The sequence below is a fragment of the Canis lupus genome, chromosome 24, assembly GCF_003254725.2.
Source record: "Canis lupus dingo isolate Sandy chromosome 24, ASM325472v2, whole genome shotgun sequence".
In the NCBI taxonomy this organism is placed as follows: Eukaryota; Metazoa; Chordata; class Mammalia; order Carnivora; family Canidae; genus Canis; species Canis lupus.
In genome coordinates, this window is record NC_064266.1 from 26,278,691 (window position 1) to 26,304,077 (window position 25,387).

Below are 25,387 nucleotides of genomic sequence, written 5' to 3' on the forward strand. Positions count from 1 at the left end.
ATGGCTGAGCACACCGCACTAATTCAATTTCCACCGCCTCGGCGTGTTTACTTAATCACCAAGGGACCCGGGTTACTCAGTACAATTATTTATTCGGAATTAGATCTGGAGGCATCTGGACTGGAAACAGGGAACCAGGAGCAAAATGGAAATCGAATTCTCTTTGTCTTTCCCTCGCAGCCGCCTCCTCCTGACTGTCTGCCAAGGCTCCAGGCCCAGCAGGGCTTGGGGGACAGGCCTCCGAGCGGGTCAGGCTGTTGCTCACAGGCGTCGGCTTGTGCTGGGCTTGAACCAGTGCCAGGTGCTCTGGCCTCGGCAGGAATCTGCCATCAGCAGTGGCCTAGGAGGTACCGCCAGGCCCAGCGTGGGCCAGGAAGCCGCCCTCGCCAAGAGTGTGCCCATGAGCAGTGGCTCCAGAGGTGGCTCCTTCCCGGGCTGGGGGTAGTGCTGGGGGCTGGCGCAGGTTGGACATGCAACGTTGCCAAGGACTTGATCACGGGATCCCATAGAGGTGAGAGTGTGACATGGGATCTAAATAATGCTCGCTCATTATTCATCCTCAGCCTAACTGTTACCTCCTCTAGGAAGCTTTCCCTTGCTCCCTAGACTAGGTCACCTCCTATCACAGCCAGGATGTGGGTGTTCACACAATGGTTTCTAGTTAGTTTTTCAGGGTTTCTTTCTCCCAGTAGACTTCCAGTGGCATGGGCACAGGTCCCCTGGCTCTCCTGGTCATCCCTGTATGGTGAGCATCCAGCAAGGGCCAGCACAGAGAAGATGCCTGACAAATCTTCTTTTTTTTTTAGATTTTTTATTTTATTTTATTTATTTTAAAATTTTATGTATTATTTATGCACGACACACACACACACACACACACACACACACACACACACAGAGGCAGAGACACAGGCAGAAGGAAAAGCAGGCTCAATGCAGGGGGCCTGACGTGGGACTTGATCCCGGGTCTCCAGGATCACGCCCTGGGCTGAAGGCAGCGCTAAACCACTGAGCCACCTGGGCTGCCCTTTTTTTTTTTTTTTAATTAATTGAGAGACACACAGAGAGAGGCAGAGACATAGGCAGAGGGAGAAGCAGGCTCCCCTCAGGGAGCCTGAAGTGGGACTCGATCCCCAGACCCAGGATCATGCCCTGAGCCAAAGGCAGATGCTCAACCACTGAGCCACCCAGGTGTCCCCTGATAAATCATCTTGTTGACTAGTTGACTGACTGATTCTTGGGCCTCTATTTCCTTACTTGCAGAGGGAGGATAAGAATATCCACCTTGTGGAGTTGCTGTGAGGATTCGGTGACTTCAGTATAAAGAGACTCAGGGGATTTCTGTGTCATGAGTGCAGAGTGTTGAGCCCAGTACTGGCTCAGATAAAAGCTCAGTTAGCATGTGATGCTATTATTAATGTTTTTGTTATTTCTGATTGTGGTAGAGCACAGAAGGGTTAACTCTGTTCTGTTTTGCAGGGGGCTGATTCCTATAGGCTGTGTTTTCCAGGCTTCTGGGATGACTGGTTTCCAGCTGGGTTTGGCCCATGGGAGGCATTGCTGGGAGACTGGAGGTTGGGAGGTAAGGAGAAGCTGGGGCATTTCTCCCTCCAGGCCTTGGCCAGCAAATCCAACAGTGACTTTTCTCCTCCATATCTCTAGCTCCCCTGTAGCTCCGCTGTGGTTCCAGATTCCACCGTGACCCTGCTCCTGGGCAGGCAACACCACCTCTGCCTCTGTCTCTCAGGTCTCAGAGCGGTGGCAGCCTCCTGCCATTACTAGACTTTGAGCTGCTTCACTGTCCCCAGGTGGCTTCTCAGCTCTTCTGCCATTTTCCATTTCTTAAAGTTCTTATTTTATAAATATTCAAGTATTTCCTGGCTAGACACTGAGCAATACACTTCCCTATTCAGCTGTCAGCTCCTGGTGGAAAGGGCTCTATCTCGTATCCCCAATGGCCTGGACACAGAGAAGCTACCAAAAGGTGAATGAATGAGTGAGTGAATGAAAACATTCTGATTATGTGACTTTCTCCTAGCCAGACTTTCCTCTTATTTAGTAAGAGAATAAACTAAACATTACTTAATAAATGTTTGAATTAAAACGACATCAATAATACTACTAATGAATTATTTTGTAAACAGAAAAGGGTTTGTAAATATTTCTGAGCCAGGACATTTCTTTGCAAACTGTAAAGTTCTGTACCCGCATCGGGCTTTCCTACTGTTTCAGCCCAGCTCTGCATTCCTGCTGAGGTGGCAGGTGGACTGAGGAGAGCGAGAGGAGGGAGCATAGAGGATTGGAAGCAACACCTCAGCCAAAGAACAAAAGGTGGGGAGGCGTGCAGGGGACAGTGGAGGATTTAATTATTATAGACTCATTAAGGGAAATCTCTTCCCTTCTTTGCTTCCTCCAAAGCACTTGGACCCCTGGTGCCCAGCCAAAGCTTTTCATTAGAATTCCTCTGAACTAGGGTCAGGTTGGGAGATGGTCAAGATCTACTAGTTTGTCTGCCCAACAAGGGGAGGAGGCTGCAGGAGGGGCATTTCTCTAGAAGTCACCTGGGAATAGCAGGGCAGGTGAAATTTGGGGTTCAGATCGGATAATCAGTGAAAGGGGACTTCAGAGACTTTAGGGAGTGACCCAGCCTGTCTTAGATTGGGTTCCCTTAAACGCAGAGGCTGAGGCAAGGACATGGGTACAAGTAATGGGAAGTAATCACAGGAAGCAGGAATGAGGGAGACAGGGAGGTAGCTGGTTGCTGCTGTGGACCACTGAGGTTCAATCCTGGCAGACCCTCTGCTTACCATGTAGACTCAGTCACCCAAAGGTTGGGAGGCTGGGGCATGTACCCACCAACCCCCATTCCCTCAAGGTTTGAGCTTTGCCCCAGGTGGCATTAATTCCCTCACACTTGTGGACTGTGCCTGTGGGTGGACTGAGCAGGAGGCTAGGGCCTCAAAAAAAGCCTTGAGGTAGAAAAATTAAGAGACTTGCCAGGCATTTGAGGCAGGATGCTGCCAGTGCGCATGCACACCATGAACCACGCCTACGGCTGAAAGGTGGGATGTGGGGTGTGGCACCGGGCACCCACAGCATCTCCCACTCTCGGCTGCCCCAGATGTTCTTCAGCCTGGGTCCCCAAGCTCCATGGCCCTTCCTCTTTTTTTCTTCCTTCCTTGGAAAGAGAAAAGCTCAAATAAAGAGCCTTCCTGGCCCCTTCCTATAGCTACTGACATCCTAAAAGCCAGAGATCCCCTTATTCTAAGATTTTAGGAGTTTGCAGTTCTGTGACAATGGCCCTAGAAGGCAGATTCTCCTCTTCCAAGATTCTAGAATTTTTAAGATTCCACAAAATGGGGAGAAGGTTTCTGCTTTAGGACTGGAGTGGCTTCTGTCACCTAGCCAAGTGCCACCAGGCTTTGGGACCCCAAATAGGCCACGGGGGGCTGGGACCATCCTGGAGGAAAGCCCGAAGTGCCCCTGTCTCCAGGCTTGTGATGACATGTGAGGCCTCATTCATAATTAATCCAGTTGCTTGGCGAGCAGGGGGCTGCAGATGCTCCGGGGCGGAGAGGGTGCCCTGGAGAGACCCTTCTGTCCCCTCGGAGGAAGGAGCCACCTTTGCCAGCCTGCAGCCTCTTCCGTATCACAACAGCTGCTTAACCAGCCTCCCTCACCCTTCCCTCCTGTTTCCTTTCCTCATGCTCCAGATCAAGGAGCCAGTTTCGCTGGGCAATCCTCAATCAGCTGCCTACTAAGGGCTAAGCACTAGGTTAAGCCTTTGAAACATCTATTGCAGATTGGAGCCCCCCCACACAGAGTACGGGGTGCAAGATATTTATCAGGGATCCACAGGTAGGAAAGGGAAGGGAGGAGGCAGGATGGGACAAGTGAAGGCAACTGGTCCAAGCTCTGCAAAGCCTCTCCAGGCCTGCGGGGAGCTCTGGAGAGAGCACTGCCTGGCAGGACTGGTCTGCACCAGGCCAAATGGCCAAGCCGTTAGACCCCTGCTTAGTCACCACGTGCCGACTGCCCGGGGGAGGGTGTGACCTCGGGCCACACGCTCTCTGCAGCTGAGGCAGACCTGAAAGAGCCAGGGGTCTAACGCGGCCCACACCAGGCAGCAAGGCCTTCATCCAAGAGGGGCCTTGCTTGTCCACCACGACAGCCGAGATCCGCCCGGAGCCCCCTCGCCGCCACCCATCGGTGTAGGAATTAACAAACTTACTTTAGAGATGAGTTCACAGAGCTTGAGCAGCTTGCCCAAAGCAGCTTCCAAAAAAAGAAGTGAGAGTTGGAAGGCAGGTCTGTCCATGACCAAAGTCTCAGGGTCTCCTCACCGTAGGTTAGCTGTCCTCTGCACAGGGGGGACCCATTTTTACCTGTTTTTTGTAGATGCAAATGGGAGCTGGATGGGGAGCACCAAGGATCATTGCCCCGAGCTTCAGCCCCACAGTGTCCTCAGCCTCCTTTCCCCTCAGCCTTTCCTTGTTCCTCATCTATTTAGCATCCTCCTCCCCTACTCTCCGCCCCTGTGGTCCAGGTGGGTCTCCACCTCCTGCTCCAGGACCAAGCCTGTGACCAGGCTTAGCTAATCAGTATGTCACATTCCGTCAGCTGGGCAGTAGGTCCATAGCTGTCATGTGACTGAAGGGGACACCCCGCCCCTCACCCCCATCAGAGTCAACTCCAGGACTATTGCAGTAACTGCCAGAAAAATCTTGCCCTTTCTAGCTGCACTTTGAACCTGCAACAGGATAGAACTGTTGCTGTTGGTCTGTCCCAGTTATTCATCCCTGGGTAACAGGCCACCTCAAAACTTAGTGGCTTAAAACAACAATGACCTATTATTTCTTAATGATTCTGTCGGTTGATAGTGGTGTTTTGTTCCATAGGTGTTGGCTGGGGTCACTCATGAGGCTGCAGACAGCTGTGGCTGGACCAGAAGGTCCAAGAAGCAGTAGACTGAGGGGGAGAGGAGAAGAGGGAGGGGTGTTGAGGGGGAAGGAGGGAGGAGTGGTTAGCCCCCAATGTAGGTAATAAAAAGGAGTATTTTTTTGCTGAGCATGAAAATGATAATAACACTGAAAGTCAATCCGCTTTTTATCATCACTGCATGCTGGCGATCTTAAATAATGCTAGTGCTAAATACCCCACCCTCTCCCACTAAGGCCACCTCCATCCCTACCCATGCCGCTCCCCACCCCCACCCCACCCCCCGCCATTAATAAAAAGGCATCTCTCAGAGTCTGGAATGTTTTCAATGATTGGTAGCCGGGGCACTTTGGTTCTCCTATGTGTGACCTCCATTCCCATATGGCATGTCATCTTCCTTGACCTCTTCACACAGTCTTCCTCTTCAGCAAGATAGTATGGACTTCCTCACAGCATGGCAGCAGGAGTCCAAGAGGGAGCACGCAGATGTCCAAGTGCATATAAAGCCTTCCCTTGTATCACATATGCTAATCTCATATTGGCCAAAGCAACTCACGTGGTCAGGTCATGCATTAAATGTTGGAGGGGACCCACCGGGACGTAATACTGGGAAGCATGGCTTATCATGCCACCAAGGCAGCAATCTGCCACATGGACCTTCCCTACCCCCTGGGAAGGAGGGTCAAGCAGAGCCATGAGCTGTGGTGTGTATCAGGCAGGGTCCTTAAAGGAGATAGAGCCACTCAAACTGTAATTTCAGGAGACTATAATAAAGAGGCTATTTACAAAGGTGTCGATGGTGTTTAGAGAATTCCCCAAAGGTTGGTTCCTTTGGGCTAATAGTAGTAAGGAGCCTTTGACACCCCAAGGCCTGAAGGGCAAGAACAGGATGTGGTTGCTAGAATCCAGAGAGGGGTTGTGGCTCTAAGAGGGAACTACCTGGTAGGAGCTGGGGCTTTCAGTAGAGGGAGATGACAGAGAGGAACCTGGGAGGGAGAAATAGTCTACTTTCATCTTCTTCTTCTGATTGCCTGCCATTTCTTCACATTGGCCAAACCCTACTAGAAGCCAGAGGCAGGGCATGCTGCAGATGCCATCCGTGCAGGTCAGCCTCCAAGTGCCAGAGCAGAGAGGACCAGGGTAGAGGGCAGTCTGCAGGACCTAAGGAAGATATCCAGCACTAGGCACCACTCTTGGGAAATCAGAAAATGAACTAGCACAGGCCCAAGAGGCTAGGTGGAAAGACACTGGATTCTGAATACATCATCTGGGCTCCTGAATCCAGCAGAACCTGAAGCAGCTCTATTCCTGAGCTTTTTACCTATGTAAGCTAATAAACACTTTTTTCCTCCATACGCCAATATAGGTTGGTTTCCGTCTCATGCTACCTCAAGGTCCTGGCTGATGATACACTCCCATTGAGGAGCTGGTCCTTTAATGATATGATTACATTTCACTCTTACCAGAGTCCTAAGAGGGCAATGAACATTGCAGGTGAGCGAACTGAGGCTCTGAGAGGTTGAAGGATGTGATCTAGGTCATCTGGCTCACTGGCCGCAGATATGGGATCTGACCTGCACCCAGTGTCAGTGTTCTAGCCATGTTTAGCCACTCTCTGCCTCCTGAATATGCCATACTCTCTTGCCTCTTCATTTTTACTGGGTGGAATAGTTTCCCCCTCCCTAAAAAAGCCAAGTCCTAACCCCAGGAACTTTCGATTTTGTGCTTATTTGGAAATAGGATTATTGAAAATGTAATCAAGTTGGAATCTTGAGATTGTCCTGGATTTAGGGCAGGCTCTAAATTAAAATGACAGGCGCCCTTATAAGAGAAAGAAGGAGATTTGCATCAGAGACACAGAGAGCAGAGCATATGAAGACAGACAGCAACGGTAGAGACTGGAGCCATGTATCTATAAGCCAAGGAAGTCCAAGGTTTACCTACACCACCAGAAGCGAGGAAAGACACATAAAACAGATTCTTTCTCAGAGCTCCAGAAACTACCACCCCTGCAGATATCTTGGTTTTAGACTTCTGACCTCCAGAATTGTGAGAGAAGAAATTACTGTAGTTTTGGATTACTGAGTTTATAGTAATTTGTAATGACAGCCCTAGGAAGCTAATACAGGACCTTTGCACATGCCATTCCATTGGCCTATAATATAATCCTCTTCCCTTCCCCAAATCTGCACTCCTGCCCTTTGGGGTTTATAAGTAAACAAACCTACACAGAAGAAAGGAGTCCTTCCAAGGAATCACTCACTCTGCCCCCTCGCATGTCTTTCCTCCTTGCCTTAGAGATCTCAGCCCAAATGCCACCTCCTCCAGGAAGACTTCCCTCCGTTCCTACTCTTCTCTGTGATTCCACAGTCCCCTACACTGCCTCTGCCACAGCTGTGCTGGCAGTATCTGTTGACGTGGACTGTTTTTCACTGCCCTGTTGGACTGGGCACTGCTCAGAGGCAGGAACTGTGCAGGATTCCTCTTTGTGGCTGCAGCTGTGCCTAACAAAGGTTCAGGCACAGCAGGGATATTCACGAATGCTTGCTGCATGGATAAATGGACACATGTTCAGTTCGCCTCCAGTTCTGCCCCAATTATGGACTCCTGCCCCTCAGGGGAATAACCCTTTCTGGGAGCATGTGTGAAATAGTTTGAGATCACCAGTGGTGGAGGGCGGCAGGACACCCATCCTTGAGTTCAGCAGCACCTTAGCACAGCCCTCCTGCCCGTGATGCCAACGCCCCGTCAGAGGCGTGACAAACAGCTTGGCTGATGGCTTATAATGTCAGAGATGATGGAAACAGGGAGGCAATGGCTGAAAGAATGGGTTGGGGACGCTTGTCATAACTTTATTTGTGGGAGGTGAGTTCCTGTCGGCCGGGTGATGGATGGAGCCAGGGCAGGCACAATGCAGACCCTGCCACTGCATCTCCCCTTTCTCTCTAAGCCAAATGACTTTGGGGATGAAAAATGACTTTCTTGGGAGAATCAGGGAGGAGGGACTTCAGGGGAAGGGGACTGTGTGGTCAGGGCACCTTGGAACGACTTTTACTTTCTTCCCTGAGAGCTGAGTTTCGCCTGGTCCAGCCTGATGGTGTCTTTTCCTTTCTCCCTCCCTTCTTCCAAGGAGTTTATTGAGATTATTGATCCCAGACACATTACCTGCCTTAATCTTCAAAACTGTCTAAAACGGAATGTGTGCTTTTACAGATGAGGAAGCTGAGGCTTGAAAAGTGGAAGGATACTACCCTAAGTTGCCTGGAAAGAAAGCAGTGGACCTGGGATTTAAACCTGGATCCAGTTACTCCAAACTCTGACCTCTCTGCAACATGATGTAATAAAGACCATGTATGTAGCATGTGCTAAGTTCTTTGGAAGCACAGTGCAGAGAGTTATTAATCAGATGGGGGAAAAATCAGGGAAGAGTGCCTGGAAGAGAAGATATTTGAATTGACTCTTGAAGGGTGAATAAAATATCAACTGGTAGAAAAAGAGGATATTGGAATTGAGGAGGGAAAAGAGAGAAGTAACATATGCTTTTATTTGCTTGCCCCAAAGCAGTCAGTCACTGACCTCTTTCTACCTTCTAACGGAACCTTAATTTGGGGGGATACTCCATCCTGTTACAATGGCCATAGACATTATTAAACCATTTGTTAAATTTACATTTGCCTTGTGAGTGATTCGTTTGGAAAGAGGAATGAGAACAAATCTGGCTGATGAGATATAAGAAATGTTTTCCCAAGGACTTCTGAGAAGTCTGAGAAGGGTTTTCTTGTTCTCAGAGAAAGAATCTCTTCTTTTGCAGGATATGGTCACATCTGTACTTGATGCCTGGAGGTGTGGCATCCATCTTGTGACCAGGAGGAGAAAATAACACACTGATGATGGCTCAGTGGGAAGATGGGAGTGGCATCACTGAGCTGCTGAGTCAATGGCTCTTGCAGCCACCAAACCTTAGAACTTAATCTTTGAGTTGATACATGTTTCTCACTGTTAATCAGCTAAATTGGTGGTTTTCAGCTAATTGGTGGTTTCAATTTCATAGCCTAAAGCATTCTGACTGGTTCAAGAGCTGAAGAGGATACCAAGCACATAGTTGTTTCCACAGCTCAGGCTTGGAGAAGAGGTAGAGATGAGGGCTAAAGGTATAGGCTTTGCAGTTAGACAGAGCTGGCTTCAAGTTCCAGCTTGGCCACTTCCTAGTTGTGTGACCTTAGGCAAGTCACTTAATGTCCGTGGGATTCAATTCCTGGGGATGAGAATAATACTCCTATCATATGGCTCTGATGATAAAATAAGATAATGCACCAAAAGGGCTCCTTAGCACAGGGCAGGGTTCATATTAAGTACTCATTATGTCACCCTGGTAGTAGCTGTTATTATCATTATTGAATTTTTTGGCCTCCATGGAAACCTTTATGCTCACTTCACATACTTGCCCTAACTCATATACTCACACTAACACTAGAGTTGGCTAACCCCCATTCACCCACATCTAGTTCCCATAGTACTGTGATTGTGTAGGTTTTGTGGTCTTGGAACCACATTCCATACTGGAGGGGGAGAAGGGAGGGCCTGGAGTCTGGTCATGGCACTCACCACACAATGTCGTGTTCTGGCAGGAGTTATCATGGGTAAGGTGAGGTTTTGTGGCCATAATTCAGCCCCAGATGGATTTACAAAAGGGACTTCCCTCTCAGCCAAGGCTGCTTGGACCTTTCACATCCTCAAGCAACTAAAGTGTTCTGCATCTCAAGGTCCTTGATAGTGGTGAGAAGCAGGTGTCACTAAAGGAGCAGCATGTCCCCCCCCCCAAAACCCAGGCCTTATCAACAGATACACCTGTAGCCAGCAGATGATAAAGCTAAGTCCTAGGCATACCTCACACTGTTTTTGCCTTTTGGCTTGGATCAAGCTTCTGTTCTCCCCCCCTTGTTCTGTCTGACTCAGTTTGGCTCCCCACCATTGCTGGTGGTGGTGGTTTTCATTTCTGAGAGGCACCCCTTAGACTGAATTCTGAAGTCAGTATTTCCAAGTGTTGTGGATATCCATTGTATGGGCCTACTTTCATCCTGCCATACCTGCCTCTGTCCATATGGCTCCCAAAGAAGCAGGCATGTTATTCCTCAGCTTCATGCCTCTGATCATACTTGATTGGGCCAGAGGTGGGCACCTGACTGGAGCTAAGACAGTCAGAAAACTTCCATTGGATTTTTTTTTTTTACTTTTTTATTTAAAGATTTTATTTATTCATTCATGAGAGACAGAGAGGGAGAGAGAGAGAGAGAGAGAGAGAGAGAGGCAGAGACACAGGCAGAGGGAGAAGCAGACTCCATGTAGGGAGCCCAACATGGGATTCGATCCTGGGACTCCAGAATCGTGCCCTGGGCCGAAGGCAGGCGCTCAACCGCTGAGCCACCCAGGGATCCCCTATTTTTTGTTTTTTTAAGATTATTTATTTGAGAGCAAGAGAGAGATCATGGCAGGGAGGGGTAGAGGGTGAGGGGGAGAGAATCTCAAGTGGACTCCCTGCCGAATGTGGAGCCCAAAGCAGGGGTTCAATCTTACCACCCTGAGATTACCACCTGAGCCAAAACCAAGAGTCTGATGCTTAACCAACTGAATCACCCAGATGGTCCTCCATGGGATTTTTCAACCTAGGGCCAGAGCCAATGCCTTTCTTTTTTAAAAAGATGTATGTATGTATGTATGTATGTATTTATTTATTTATTTATTTATTTATTTATTTATTTATTTTAGAGAGAGAGAGAGTACATGTGTGCATGAGCAGGAGGAGGGGCAGAGGGAGAGGGACAGGGTAAGCAGGCTCCCCGCTGACCATGGAGCCCCATGAGTAGCTTGACCTCATTCTGACCTGAGCCAAAATCAAGAGCCAGAGGCTTAACCAACCCAGGTGCCCTTAGCCAATTTCTTCCTAAGGTAGAAGATGTGGGATTTCAATTTGGAGGTGACTATTCGTCATGCTTCCCAGTATGTGGAAGGAGTCAGAATACAATGTGAGAGAATGAGGAAAGCAGAGACAAATGATGACCAGATGATCCCTGCCCCCTCAACACCCACTGTGCCTGATTTCCTGAGGACCAAAGAGGGACCACTGCCTGGCCACAGCCGAGATTAGTCAATCTTTCTTAAGTAGCAGAAGCTGATATGTTCCCCTTTTTGCCTTGACTAGTTCAAGTTGGACTTCGATCCCAATGACAAGAACCTTGACTGACACCCTCTGAAGCTCTTGTATGGCCCAGGGCCTACTTACCCTACTCCTTTCAGGATCTCTTCACAACCACCTCCCTCTTTCCATTGCCAACCTTGGCCAGGAGTCTGAACTAGCTCCTGAGGCCCTGGCATGGCTTCTGTCCTTCTTGCTCCACCCACTCTCCCCGAGTGACCTCATTCACTTCCATGGCTCAGCCTCAACAACCTCAATTTGCTTATAACTTCTAAACCCCTAGCTCCATTCTGGACCCCATCTGAGCCCCTGGCTTTTCAAACATGGCGGAGTTTGTTGATCACCCTAATAGCAAGCATCAGAATTCTTCCTGAAAACAACTATTTGGGTTGAGTGGATACCTTGATAAGCTTCCTTGGGAACAGGTAAAGCCCCTGAGGGCATGGATGGGAGCAAGCACTAAGATTTCAGGTGAAGGGCTGGAAAGTGATGAGGCAGGAAGCTGCTCACCAAGGGCCAGGTGGAGGAATTAAAAGTATTTGAGCTGGTGAAGGGTTAGAGAAAAGCAGTGAAGAGTTCAGAGGCAGGTGTGAGGGACTCGGGGAAGGGAGAGCAAGGTATGAAACTGGATATTGTGTTAAGAAAAGACCAAGAGAGAGAGCCGCCCCCACTACCACAGCATTTTGAAGATGGGGGATTTCTTATCTGAAGGAAAACATGTGGTAGTTAACAGAGCGTGTGCAAGGTTTACACTGCTTTTTTTTTTAAGATTTTATTTATTTATTCATGAGAGACACACACACACACAGAGAAAGAGAGAGAGAGAGAAAGGCAGGCAGAGGGAGAAGCAGGCTCCATGCAGGGAGCCTGATGTGGGACTTGATCCTGGGACTCCAGAATTACGCCCTGGGCTGAAGGCAGACACTTAACCACTGAGCCACCCCAGGCATCCCAGTATACACTGCTTTATCTGAAATCTGGCTATACCTGGCTGTGCAACCCTGGGCTCGTTATCTAACTCCTCTGAGCCTTGGGACCATCATCTGTAAGATGGGAGCAGAGTAGTTGTTAGGATTAAGTAAGTGCTAGCATGTGTTGCACCTTGGGACAACATCAACAACAAAACATTGAAGTTCAGAGTGCCTAAGGACTCATCCAAGGCCACTGGGTCAACCAGCATGGGGGGAGGCAGGCTGCAAATCCAAGAATCCCTGATCTCAGAGGATCTCAGAATCCCTCCCCAAAGGGTAGCTTCAGAGAGACAGGACCAAGGCTAGGGCCTACAGCCTCAGGGCTGGGGTCCTGGCAGCTGAATCCTTGCTCCCAAGTGCTGGCTCAGCCCACTGTGGCTGAGTTGACTTTGCTTTCCTCCCCCACTCCCCTCACCCTCCCTTCCCCTACTTTTTCCCCTTCCTGCTCTCCTGGACAGTATTTCCCTGGGGCTCCCGTTACCAATTTGCAGAGCAAAGCCACACGCAGGCAGTTCAGGGGTGGTGTGAGCTCAGCGTCTCTGGTATTGTTTTTAATTCAATATTTTGTCCCTGTGTGCCAGACTCCTTTATTGGATGAGAACACTGTTATTGGATCCTGCCCTGCAGGAGAAAAAGCATGCTTCCCTGGACGATGGCAGCTAGGTTGTTCTAGAGTCTGATGAGTCAAGGCAGGGTGAGAAGACAGCAGAGAGTTCCAGAAAATCTGGTGGTTACAAGCTGTTCTGTGACACGCACAAAAATATTAACATATGTATTCTTGACCTTTCCCTTGCCCTCCCTTCTCAGGAGGACGAAGCCCAGGAGGCAGCCTTCACATCGCCCTCTTCCTTTTCCTGCACATCCACTGTGTATCTGGATCCTGCTGTGTTTCCCTCCTCTTCCCCCTGTGCCCGCAATGCCAGTCAGTCCAAACCTTGAACACCTCCTGCCTCGACAACTGGTCTACCCCATCCTCCCCTGCTGCCCTCACACCCATTGTCCTTATGCTAGGATGATCTTATTTGGGATTTCCTAAAAGGTAAGGATTTGGATGTACAGAATTTTATTTGGGGAGTGATCCCAGGAAGCACTTGCAGGCAAGCAAAAGTAGGATGGCAGCCAGGCAAAGGGTTATCAAGCAGGTCAAACTGTGGACACCTGGGCTTGACTGCACTGGGCACTCTGGGAGCAAGTGAACAGCACATAACTCAGAGTTATCCCACCTGAGGAGTGAGGAAGCTGGGAATTTATCTACTCAGTTCATTAGGTTGAACGCTGTTCTGGACGATGGGGAGGGGTGTTAATTTTCTGGCATCTCTGACCTGTTCCACAGGCAGGAGAGCAGGTTCCAGTGGCCAGAGAAAGTCCTCAGGTAGAAAACACAGGTGCTGGCATTTGGAACTGGAAGTCTGCCCAGTGTACACTGACATGTAAGGAAGGGCAAGGGCACGTGGGTGGGAAGCACTGATAGCACGTCTTCCATACAGACACATCCCTTGACTTAAAGTCCACTGATGGTTACTCTTTGCTATTTGGGTTAAAGACTCAAATGCTTTCCTCTGTTCTACAAGGTCTCAGTAGGTTGGCCCCTGCCTACCTCTGCTGCCTTACCTCACCCCTCCCTCTCTCCAGCTCTGGGTTCCAGCCTTCCTGGCCTTTTCTCTGTTCCTCAAATGTAGTATCTCTCACCACAGGACCTTTGCACATGCCGATCCCACTGCCTGGTCCTTCCACATCACCCAGATATTCCTACACATCCTTTAGGCTTCCAGGCTGCACAATTGTGTCTCCCAGGCTGGTCATGTTCTCTCTGCTCTCCACTGAGATAACTGGATTCCTTCTCCTCTGAGTCTATATATGTGTAATTATGCAATTAATGTCTGTCTTCCCTACCAGACTCTGAATTTCAGAGTCCAGGAGACTGCCTGGTGTATAGCAAGAACTTGATAAATATTTTGTTGACTGAATGAATGGATGAATGAGGATTCTGTGGAGTCCTTTCTTGTGCCAATTGAAATACTGGGTATTGCAATGAATTCAAAAGAAACTAAGAGCGGGGTGCTTGGGTGGCTCAGTTGGTTCAACATCTGCCTTTGGCTCGGGTCATGACCTCAGGGTCCTGGGATCGAGCCCTATGTGGGGCTCCCTGCTCAGCAGGGAAGCCAGCTTCCCCTTTTCCCTTTGCCCTACTTGTGTGCTCTCTTAAAAATAAATAAATAAAATCTTAAAAAGAAAAGAAACTAAGAGCCTAAATTTTTAACAGGAAGGCCATAGTTAGGAGGAGGAGACAAGGGAGAAGCAGACAAGATTCTAGAGGGAAGGATAAGAGAAGAAAGATTGAGCTGGTGGTGTGTAGACTAGACAGTAGGTCTAGAAATGGAGGAGGAGGATAGTTACGACATTCCCATGTCTGCCCTTCAATAATGGCTCTTTGCGTTTTTGCCAGGGATTCTCCAAGGTTTGTTTGGTTTCTGTATGTATGGGTTCCTTTTGCATGTCACCTTTTTATGAAGACTGGCCCAAGGCAGCTTGCTTCCTGTGGTCCATACCTGTGTATTCTGTGTGTTCCATCAGTATCAGGATTTGGTGAAAAATCACTTTTGAGTCACACTAACTTGGGTTTGAATCCTGGCTCAGCTCCTTCTAGCTGTGTGGTCTTGGGCAGATTATCTACCCTCTCTGAATGTTGTTTTTCTCATCTGTAAAGAAAGGGTAATTTCTGGCCTTGTATGATTGTTGGGAGGCTCAGGGACCAAACAGAAGCCCAGTGCCCACTACACGATTTGGATGTTTGATAAATAATGCTATTATTGCCCAAACATAGTTTATGACTTCATACAGCAACATTAACTGAGCACCTACTCCATGCCAGGCATATTCATTCTTATCAAACCCTCAGCTACACCGTGAGGTAAGTATTTGAGGAAGACAGTTAAGAGTTCACTGAATCTTACTCTTTCTTCTTGAGCCCACGGAGAGACCTCGTTTCCTAATTTTCTTGTACTTTGTAGTATCCATGTGACTACTTTCTGGACAGTGGATGAGGGCAGACATGAAACATACCACCTCCAGGCTATGCTCCTATATATTACATCTCTCATGAGCCTCCACACTCTCTCTCTTCACCCACCGACTAGAGGCTAAGTTTTTCAAGACTCTAGGGGATGGAAAGCCACAGAGTAGAAAGAAACTGGATGACCGAGTTCATGTGCAGCAGGCCATGTGTCAAACATCCTGCTTCCGACTATTTTATGAGCAAGAAATAAACATCCATTTTGTTGTTTGTTCAGAAGTTAGACCACTTTGATTATTCCACTATTTTTACTCACATTTGAAAGATGATAGAAAAGAGCCTCAGGAAGGTGAAGTGACTTTCCCAAGCTTGTCCAGTGAGATGCTGCAAAGCCAGGATTCTGATGCCAGAACATATCCCAAATGTGAGGGAGGCTGCTTTCCTTAGTTGGCTTTCAATAAATATTTGTTGAATGGATGCAATTAAGAGTCTTGATTTCCTAGTCTTAATGTTAATAACCTAGGGGAAAATTAGCTTAAAGATAAATTGCAGAGTGACCAAAAAAAAAAAAAAATCAAGATGTATGGATCCCCTTCACTGTATTGTAAGTTTCTGGAAGGCTATGCCTTATTGTACTCATTTTTTTAAAAAGATTTTATTTGGTTAGTTAACTAATTAATTCAGAGAGAGCGTGAGTGGGAGAGAGGCAGAGGGAGAGGGAGAGAGAGAATTGGAAGCAGACTCCACACTGAGCATGGAGCCCGAGGCAGGCTCGATCTCATGACCCTGAGATCATGACTGAAGCTGAAATAAAGAGTTAGATACTTAATTAACTGAGCTACCCAGGTACCCCTTTATTGTACTATTTTTAAAATATTTCCCAGCACCTGGCACCATGCTTGGTACATTGTGAGTGCTCAAGCATGGCTTCTCAACTGAATTCTCATAGGTTACACAATTTGGGTGTTCCCCCAATTTGTTCAGATGGTGGAGAAATACCTTGAAATCATTGTCCTTCTTGCATAATACCATGAAATAGTGATAAATTAATTTTAAAGTGAGTAAATACATAATTTTGTGCTAAAATCCCATACCATCTTGTACTAGGCTCCACCATAAAAAGCAGAAGCAGGTGCTAAAGTTGGGTGAAATGCACTGGGGAATAGTTTCATATAAAGGTGATTCTTCCCATGAACCTTTCCTCCATGAATTGGCCTACAACCACCAGTCCACCACAACTGAATTTTAGAACAGGTGGGGCCAGCTCATAGAGGTGTCCCAGTGGGAGCATCGTTTAAAAACCACTAGATGAGTTGGTTGGAATAGAAAGGACCAATTTATTAATGGATAAATTTTCTGTTTTAATATTTGCTAGTTAGCTGCTTAAAAGCAATGAATGGCCTCCCCAGAACAAGCCAACAGCCTCTATCTCTGTTTTTATGCTCTTCTCCAGGTTTTTCTTTTTCTTACACATTCTTTTAATTTATGCTACCTTGCTGTGTTTTATGTATCTTTGTAAGCCACCTTAAATCCTTTCTGGAAGGAGGTGGTGGTATAAATAAAAACATATCACCTAAATATAAAATGTAACAAGCTCTATAAAAAGCTATTCCTAAAATACCAACAGTGACTTTTTATCATGGAAATAAATAAGATGATTAGAGGTATGCTGAGGGAATCCAGAGGGGGTAGATCTACGTGATTATACGAAGCCCAAGGTGTGGCATTACAAATAACTTTAATAACTAGTGTGAAGATTAAAAATTAGTTTTATTTTATTACTTTCATAGATATTTATATATTTTATATGTCTATTATTTACTTCTGTAATAGTTCTTCAGGACAGAAATTGAGAAAATACAAATAAACAGCAAGAACAATAAAGCTACTAATAGCTCAATACTCAGAGACCATCACCACCTTTACATCTTCTTCATGTAGGATTCAGAGGCAGAGTCCCAGCAGGTCTAATAGGGGTTAGAGTCTGATGGACTAATGCCCCCCAGCCAGGTGATGGGGGTGAGGAGGATGGGGAGGAGGGAAAAGAAGAAGAGGGAAAGAAGGGGAGAGCAATGAGAACAGAAAGAGTCTTCTGTGTGGGTAGATGTGGAGCTTGGAGGACAAGGTGGTGTCTACTGCCTAGTCTGACTCAGGGCTGAAGTCTGATCTGACCTCCATTGGGAGAGATGCTGCGAAGTAAGGTGTGGGGTATAAGCTGAACTGCCTTGAGGCCCAGACAACACCAAAGAGAGATGCCTGGAACCCGTACCTCTGTAGGATGCTGTCTGACTTTGCTGCTGTGAGGATCCAATCAGGAGATCATGGCACCTCCAGGGTCCTGAAGCTTCTCGAGTGCCAGAGAGCAATGCCCTGGGCAGGGTAGCAGTGGCAGTGATGAGGCTCTCCTTCCAGTGACTTGGGAGTGGCAGGTGCCAATAAAGAGGCTGGAGCAGAGGATCCCTTGAGGAGATTGTCCAAGAGTACACATGGGCATATGCATGCCCAGAAAGAACTCAGTCATTTATGAGAGCTGGGCTGAGGGGCTTTTACTAGTGGACATGGAAGCTCTGAGTCAGAGATATTACTTAATGTGGATGGAGCATTGTTTATATGCTCAGGATGTCAACCTTGGGGGAAATTTAGGCCTTTTAAATATATACATGGATACATACAGAATTTTTTTCTAAACAAAATTTGAAACTGAGGAGATAGATCAGTTTTTTCTTTTCTTTTTAAAATATTATATTTATTTATTCATGAGAGACACAGGAAGAGAGAGGAAGAGACATAGGCAGAGGGCGAAGCAGGCTCCATGCAGGGAGCCCGATGTGGGACTCGATCCCGGGACTCCAGGATCACGCCCTGAGCTGGAGGCAGAAGCACTCAACCACTGAGCCACCCAGGTGTCTCTGATCAGTTTTTTTCTTAATGTGTGTTTCTCATAACATTATTTCCATAGCACATTAACAGATATTATGTGGAAAATGGCTTCAGTGTTCAAATGGGCTTGGAAACCATTGTGTGGAACAAGGTGAAACAGGTTTCCCCCTGTAAGATTACTCAGAACTTTCAATATACTAACATGCATTGTGATCTTCTATGAGAAAGTGTAGACTCAGCAGCTGCCCCTCTAGCCATCTGGGGTACATGGCCATTCACTGTTTTCATTGATATCTGCTGGCAATGGTTCACAGAGCCTAATGGGTACTAATCGAATGCTCAGTTTATCAATAAGTCACAGTGGCTGCCAATGACTGGAATGTCATTCTTTGGTACCTAAGCTGCTTTGACTTTGTATATCTATGCTGCATAACAAAATACCTTAGGAGGTCAAACCACCAAAGCATTTATTATTTCACTGTTTCTATGGATGAGGAAGTTAGGAGTATCCTAGATAGGTGATTCTAGCTCCTATGTCTCATGAGAGGACTGTGAAGATGTCATCCCGGGTTGCAGTCATCTGAAAGCTTAACTGGAATCCGAGGCTCCACTTCCAGGATAGACCCAATGAATCTCTCTACCCTATGTAGTCCCTTCCCACAATGAAAAGTCTAGCGTGTGCCACCTATAGAATATTGCAGAAATGATGGACTGTGGCTTCTGTGACTAGGTCACAAAAGACTTGTGGCCTCTGCCCGGTCTTGGTCTTTCTTGGATTGCTTGTTCTTGGGGAAACCAACCACCATATTATGGGAACACCTGGACAGCCAGATAGATCCATGTGGAAAGGAATTGACGTCTCTGGCCAAGAACCAGCATCAGCCTTTGTACAAGCCATCTTGGAAGTGACTGGCATCTTGACTACAATTTCAGGAGACCTTTATCCAGAAATATCTTGATAAGCTTCTTTCAAATTCCTGATCCACAAAAACTGTACAAAATAATAAATGTTCATTGTTATTTTTAAAGAAAGATTTTATTTATTTATTCATAAGAGACACACAGAGAGAGGCAGAGACATAGGTAGAGAGAGAAGCAGGCTCCATGCAGGGAGCTTGATGTAGGACTCCATCCCAGGACCCCAGGATCACACCCTGAGCCTAAGGCAGACGCTCAACCACTGAGTCACCCAGGTGCTCCCATTGTTCCTTTAAGCCACTATGTTTTGGGAAAACTTGTCATACAGCAATTAATAACTAATATACATCCTTAGTGCTAAGGCTGGGTAATAAACAGCTGCTTCAGCTCACTGATTAAGGAGATTGCTTACTTCCCAAGCCAGAAGTGGTCTTGACCAATGTCCTTTCACTGACCCCAAATGGTGATTGCATAAATAGTTCTCTCCATCTTTTATTATGAAAGCATCTCTGGAAGGTCTGACTCATGAGGATCACTGGCGTAGGGCATTGATGAGGGCAGCCCCTCAGAATTAGGGGTTTATGAAACTCATTCTTTTTTTCCCCTGAGGGAAAGAGAGAGAGAGAGAGAATGCTAAGCAGGTCCCACACTGGGCCTATTGTGGGCTCTATCCCGTGACCCCAAGATCATAACCTGAGCAGAAATCAAGAGTTGGACACCTAACTGACTGAGCTACCCAGGTGTCCTGAAACTCGTTACATTCTTATGAGCCATTGTCAGTGCTGGTTTCCATAACTTTTCTAGTCATACAGATTTGACTGCAGAATCCTTTCTTTGTGCAATGGACATAGTTGGTCCATAACCACATCATTTCTTCCTTTTCCTTTATTCCTAAGAGAAACTCTCAGAAAAAAAAAATGATCTCTCTTATTCTTGATGTTGTGTGCCTGGGGCTGTTGCCGTCATCCTGTTGGCAGGAAAACGAGTTCCAAAGTATCCTTTACCCAGCTTCTACAATCATCAGTTCACCAATAACCCTCTCATCTCTACTTCTATCCACAACCACACCAGCCCCCACCTTGGATGATTTTGAAGCAAATTCTAGTTATTATATTGTTTCATATATAGATTTATTATGGATCTTTAAAAGATTAGGACTCTTTCAACAACATAATCCAATTATATCATCTTACATTAAAAAAAAAAGCCTGAAATAACTCCTTTTCATTGTATATCCATGACTATTGAGTTCTTACTTGGCTCACAGTGTATCTAAGAATATAAATTCTTGTGTCAAATCGAGACCAAGATCTGCTGGGAGAGGTAATTACTCTTTGGAATTCAATAATAATTTTTGCCTGGACCATAAGTGTCAGTAACATTTGAAATGTTAACTGAGCCCAAATCCTTACTGTGAAATGCATAGTCAGACAGGCTTGGTTTGGGGGTATTGCCAGTTACTAACTCTATGACTGTGGCAAGTAACTAAACTCTCCGCATTTCAGTTTTTACAGTTATTTTAAAATATTAGAGTGGGGAGAATCCAGGGATCTGGATTTGGGTGGTGAGAGGCAATGAGAACAGGAACTCCTCCGAGCCCCAGCAATTGCATTCTGCTCCCTAGAAAATACATTCCCCTTCCACTGCCCACCGTGTAACTCTTCCCCACTCATTCAGTGCCTAAATAGAGGAGTCAGGCACTGTTATACATTTCCAACCAGCCCACAATTGCAGGGTAGGAGTTCAATATTGGTGATAAATATACTTTATGAGTGCTTTTTGAGGATATTTTCTTAAAGGCTGTTCCAATAAATAATTTACTGAAGCAATGAAAGATGGAGGAAGTGAGTCTGATTACATCTTGGAGTACCTAAAGCTTGGAGTTTAAGGAAGCTAGGCAGCCCACAGCTATTTAAAAACTTTCTGGAAGGGATAATTCTTCCAAGTTACATTTTTTAAAAAGATTACAGCTCAGCAGTTGGTGTCTTGGGTGGTGCCCTTCTCTCATCTCTGGATGCTATTCTGAAATCATAAAGATCATGACATGTTTGTGGACTGTTTGGTTCATCGCTCCTAGCCACACCCCCGGTCCCCCTTTGTTAGTTTTTTTGAGGTATAATTGACTTAACATTATATTAGTTTCAGGTATACTATGTAATGATTTGATATTTGTATATATTGCAAAATGATCACAATAAGTACAGTTGACACCCATCATCATACATAGTTACAAAAAGCTTTTTTTCTTGTAATGAAAACTTTCAAGACCCACTCTTCTAGTTATTTGCAAATAGGCAATACAATATTAACAGTCATCATACTATTCATTACATCCCCATGACATGCATTTAACAATCAGAAGTTTGTACCTTTGGACCCCCTTCATCCATTTCTCTGACCGGCCCCTCCTCTGCCCCAAACTCAGGCAACCACTAATCATGAGCTTATTTATTTTTTTTTTTTAGGATTTTATTCATGAGAGACACACATGAGAGAAGCAGAGATATGTGCCTATTTCTCTCTCTTGATCTCTTTGCCTCTCTTGATCCCAGGACTCGATTCCAGGATCCTGAGATCACAACTTGAGCTGAAGGCAGATGCTCAACCACTGAGCCCCCCAAGTGCCCCATGAGCCTATTTTGTTTTTGTTTTTAGATTCTACACATAAGTGAGATCATAAGGTAAATACCTTATCGTCTTTTTCTGTTGGACTTATTCCACTTAGCATACACTGTAGATCTTCTGAACTTCCATTTTGCATTTTTTAAATTGGAATAGCATAGCATTAGGATTTGGGGTAGGGATTTGAAGATACTAGTATTATTGCCAGGAATGAGTCAATCAGTCTGTGGACTGATTGGCTCATCCATTAAACCAATCACTAGTTAGTGAGTGCCAATTAAATGCTAGGTATTTTGTTAGGTTCTAAGGTTATTGTGGTGAGCAATGCAGCAATCTCTGGCATTCTGGAGCTTTGAATATGATAGGGAAAATAGACTTCAAATGAATGAAAAGCAAATCAATATAGAAACGCCAATCACAAATATTTTTATGATAATGGTTAGGAACCCCAATAAAGAATATTGAGGGAAGGAGAGGAATTGCCTTAGATCCTGTAAATCAGAGGAGACCCCTGATGCAGTGACGTTAACCTGAGACCTGAAGGATGAGTCTCTCAAACCTTATCCCTGGAGATTCCCAAGAACGTATTAATGGACAAGATAAAATTGAAGTGCCCTAATATGATATTCAAGATGCTCTATGATTAGGATTGCCATGAGATACAGGATGCCCAGTTAAATTTGAATTTCAGATGAGCAACAAAAAGGTTTTAGTATGTTACTAAATATTGCATGGAACATATTCATACTAAAAAATTTCATTGTTTAACTGAAATTCAAATTTAACTGAATGTCTTATATTTTTATGCACTAAATTTGGCAACCTTATCCAAGATCTTCCCCAGCCATCCTCTCCTGACTTACTTCCCATTTTTCCTTTATATCCTATGCCTGTCTATAAGTGTTCCAACTTCTACGTCTGCTCATGCTGCTTCCTCTGCCTGGGTCACAAGTCTCCCACCTATATCTTCCTGGCAAACTCTTTTCATCTTTTAAACCTCAGTCCAAATGGCACCTTCTCTGGGAAACCTTCCCTGGCAGAGCATTTTATTCACGTTGCAGGGTGCTCACCAAATCTGGTTCCCATAGGGCTTTGCTTCATGAGTCTATGTTTTAATGCCTGGTATCTAAAAACACACAGACAAGACTGAATGGAAAAGAAAGGGTATAGGAATGATTCATTTTTCCTGCCCCTCCAATTCCCACCTAAATCCACATAATATTAACACCAAACGGTGTTGGAGTACTTTTCTGTGTCAGGCACCTGCTAATTGCTTTGCATGCAGCATCTTATGTAAATTCTCCATAATCTTAAGAGGTAAACTCAATTGAATCTCCACTTTGCAGGCAAGGGAGTGAGTGGGCACATAGAGGTGAAGTCAGCCGACAACGTTTCCACAGCTGTAAAAATGAGCATCATAACATTATATTCCTCATTAGGCTTTGTCCAATCAGAATGTGGGTTCCAAGAGGGCAGGAGCTTTCTTCATACAAACTTCTATATCGTCAGAGCCTACAATTGTGTCGGTCATTGAGGAGGCACTCAGTAAATGCTTGTTGAATGAATGAATGAGTCACCTTATAGATGAAGAGAGCACAATTTAGAAAGAGAAAGTAACTTGGGGGAGAGCACACAGGTAGATGTGGTACAATTTTGGGGAGAGCCAGAATCAGTGGTGTGTTGGTAAATATGTAACAATCAGCTCTCTGAAACACCTGTAGCCCTGTAGCATTTGTTTGTAGCATTTGTTTGATTTCCATGGTATAAATACTCCCACTGTGGCCAATTTTAAGTAACCAAGCAGCTGTCACCTTGAAAATTTCCTGAAAATTTAACCATAGGCTCTTACTCGCCTGTTTATACAAGCTGGCTCCAGCATACCAAGTACTGGGGGATAATTCTAAAGGATACATAGTTCCAAAAGGTGCATTCCCACCATTACTCATCCTGCCTCCTTGAATTAGGCACTGTCCATCCAGCTAAGGAGGGGGGGAGCACCCAAATAATTCAGTTCAAAGCAGACTGCACTGGTGATTCTTTAAAAACATAAATCCGATCACAAAAAATTTCTGCTTAAAACTTTTCAATTTTTTAAAAGGACTTAATTAATTTATTCATGAGACACACATACACACACACACAGAGGCAGAGACACAGGCAGGGGGAGAAGCAGGCTCCATGCAGGGAGCCCAATGTGGGACTCGATCCCAGGACCCCAGGATCATGCCCTGAGCCCAAGGCAGGCGCTCAACTGCTGAGCTACCCAGGCATCCCAAAACTTTTCAATTTATCCCCAATGTTCTTAGCATAAACCCAGTCTCCTTACCATGGCCCACAAGGCACACCGTGAAACCTCCTCCTGTGCCAGGCACTGTACTAGGCTTTTTGTACTAGGATATAATGGTGACCGTGATAGACACAGTTCCTGTTTCCATGGAGCCCTTGTCCTGTATATAAGGCTGCCAATAAACAAGTAATCAACTATTAAGTAGAAAATTACAGATGGAGATATAAGTGCCATAGAGGAGGTGCTGGGAAAGAGGATTACGAGGAATGAGAAGGGGCTGCTTACATGGACTGGAGAGGAGTTGAGGAAGGCTACCCTGAGAAAGTGACCTTTGAGACCTAAAGGATGAGAAGGAGTTGGATGAGGTATGGGGCTCAGGGAGAAGAGGAGGGGATTTGGCTCTTTGAGAAGTTATATAAAACTTCTGTGTAGCTAAAGACAAGTGGAGATGGGTTGGGGAGGATGGTTAAAAATATTGCTTTGGTCTGAATGTTTGTATCCCACCAAAATCCATAAATTCAAACCTTAACTTTCAAGGTGACGATAAGGAAGTGGGGCTTTCAGGTTAGGTCCCTCATGAATGGGACGGGTGCTTTTCTAAGAGGGAGAAAGCTCCCTCGCCCCTTTCCTCCTGTGAGGACATAGTGGAAAGTCTGTGAACCGCATTGCAGACAACAAATCTGTTGGTGTCTTGGCCTTGGGCTTCCCAGCCTCAGAACTAGAAGAAATAAATTTCTGTTGTTTGCAAGCTACCCAGTGTATGATATTATTCTCATAGCAGCCTGAACGAACTAAGACAAATATGAATGTGAAGGTCACGGGGCTAAATGGCTAAGAAGACTACGGGAGAGGTTTAACACCCTTTGAAGACAGAGACTTATTTAAACCCCAGAAGCTCAGATCCACTCTTTAAATGATTCTCTTCCAAATCACCTCCAACTTCCTCCTACAGAAAACCTTTTTATATCTCTGGGGTAGAAACAAGATCATCCAGTTCCCACCCGGCCTCCTTTAGATGAATAAACAGAAGCCCAGAGAGGGAGATGTGATCGCCAACAGTTTCTCAGTCAATAGTAGTTGTAGGCCTTGGAAACACACTTTCTGAGACAGCACTGTCCAAAAACAAACAAGCAAACACAGAGGGAGCCACGGTTACATAGGTAATTTACACTTCCTACTAACCACATTTAGAAAGTCAAAAAAAAAAAAAAAAAGGTGAATTAATTTTATATTTTCTTTGACCCACTATATTCAAAAGAAAATTTCAACATGTAATCAACAGAACTCTTAGAAATCAGGACCCCTGGGTGGCTCAGCAGTCGGGCACCTGCCTTCCGCCCAGGGCGTGACCCTGGAGTCCCTGGTTCGAGTCCTGCATTGGGCTCCCTGCATGGAGCCTGCTTCTCCCTCTGCCTGTGTCTCTGCCTCTCTCTCTCTCTGTGTCTCTCATGAATAAATAAATAAAATCTTAAAAAGAAAAAAATCTTAGAAATCTGGTGTGTATTTTATTTACATTTATGGCACATTTCAACTCAGACTAGCTGTATTTCAAGCCCTCGGTTGCC

General features: G+C 45.8%; 1 long non-coding RNA gene across 1 annotated transcript; it reads left to right on the plus strand.

The window, feature by feature from the left end:
- Positions 1-82: 82 nt before the first annotated feature.
- LOC118352200 (uncharacterized) lies at positions 83-8,606 on the plus strand. Its single transcript, XR_004808960.2, has 3 exons — positions 83-511; positions 1,480-1,582; positions 8,152-8,606. It is a non-coding gene; the product is annotated as an uncharacterized LOC118352200 (long non-coding RNA).
- The last annotated feature ends 16,781 nt before the right edge of the window (positions 8,607-25,387 follow it).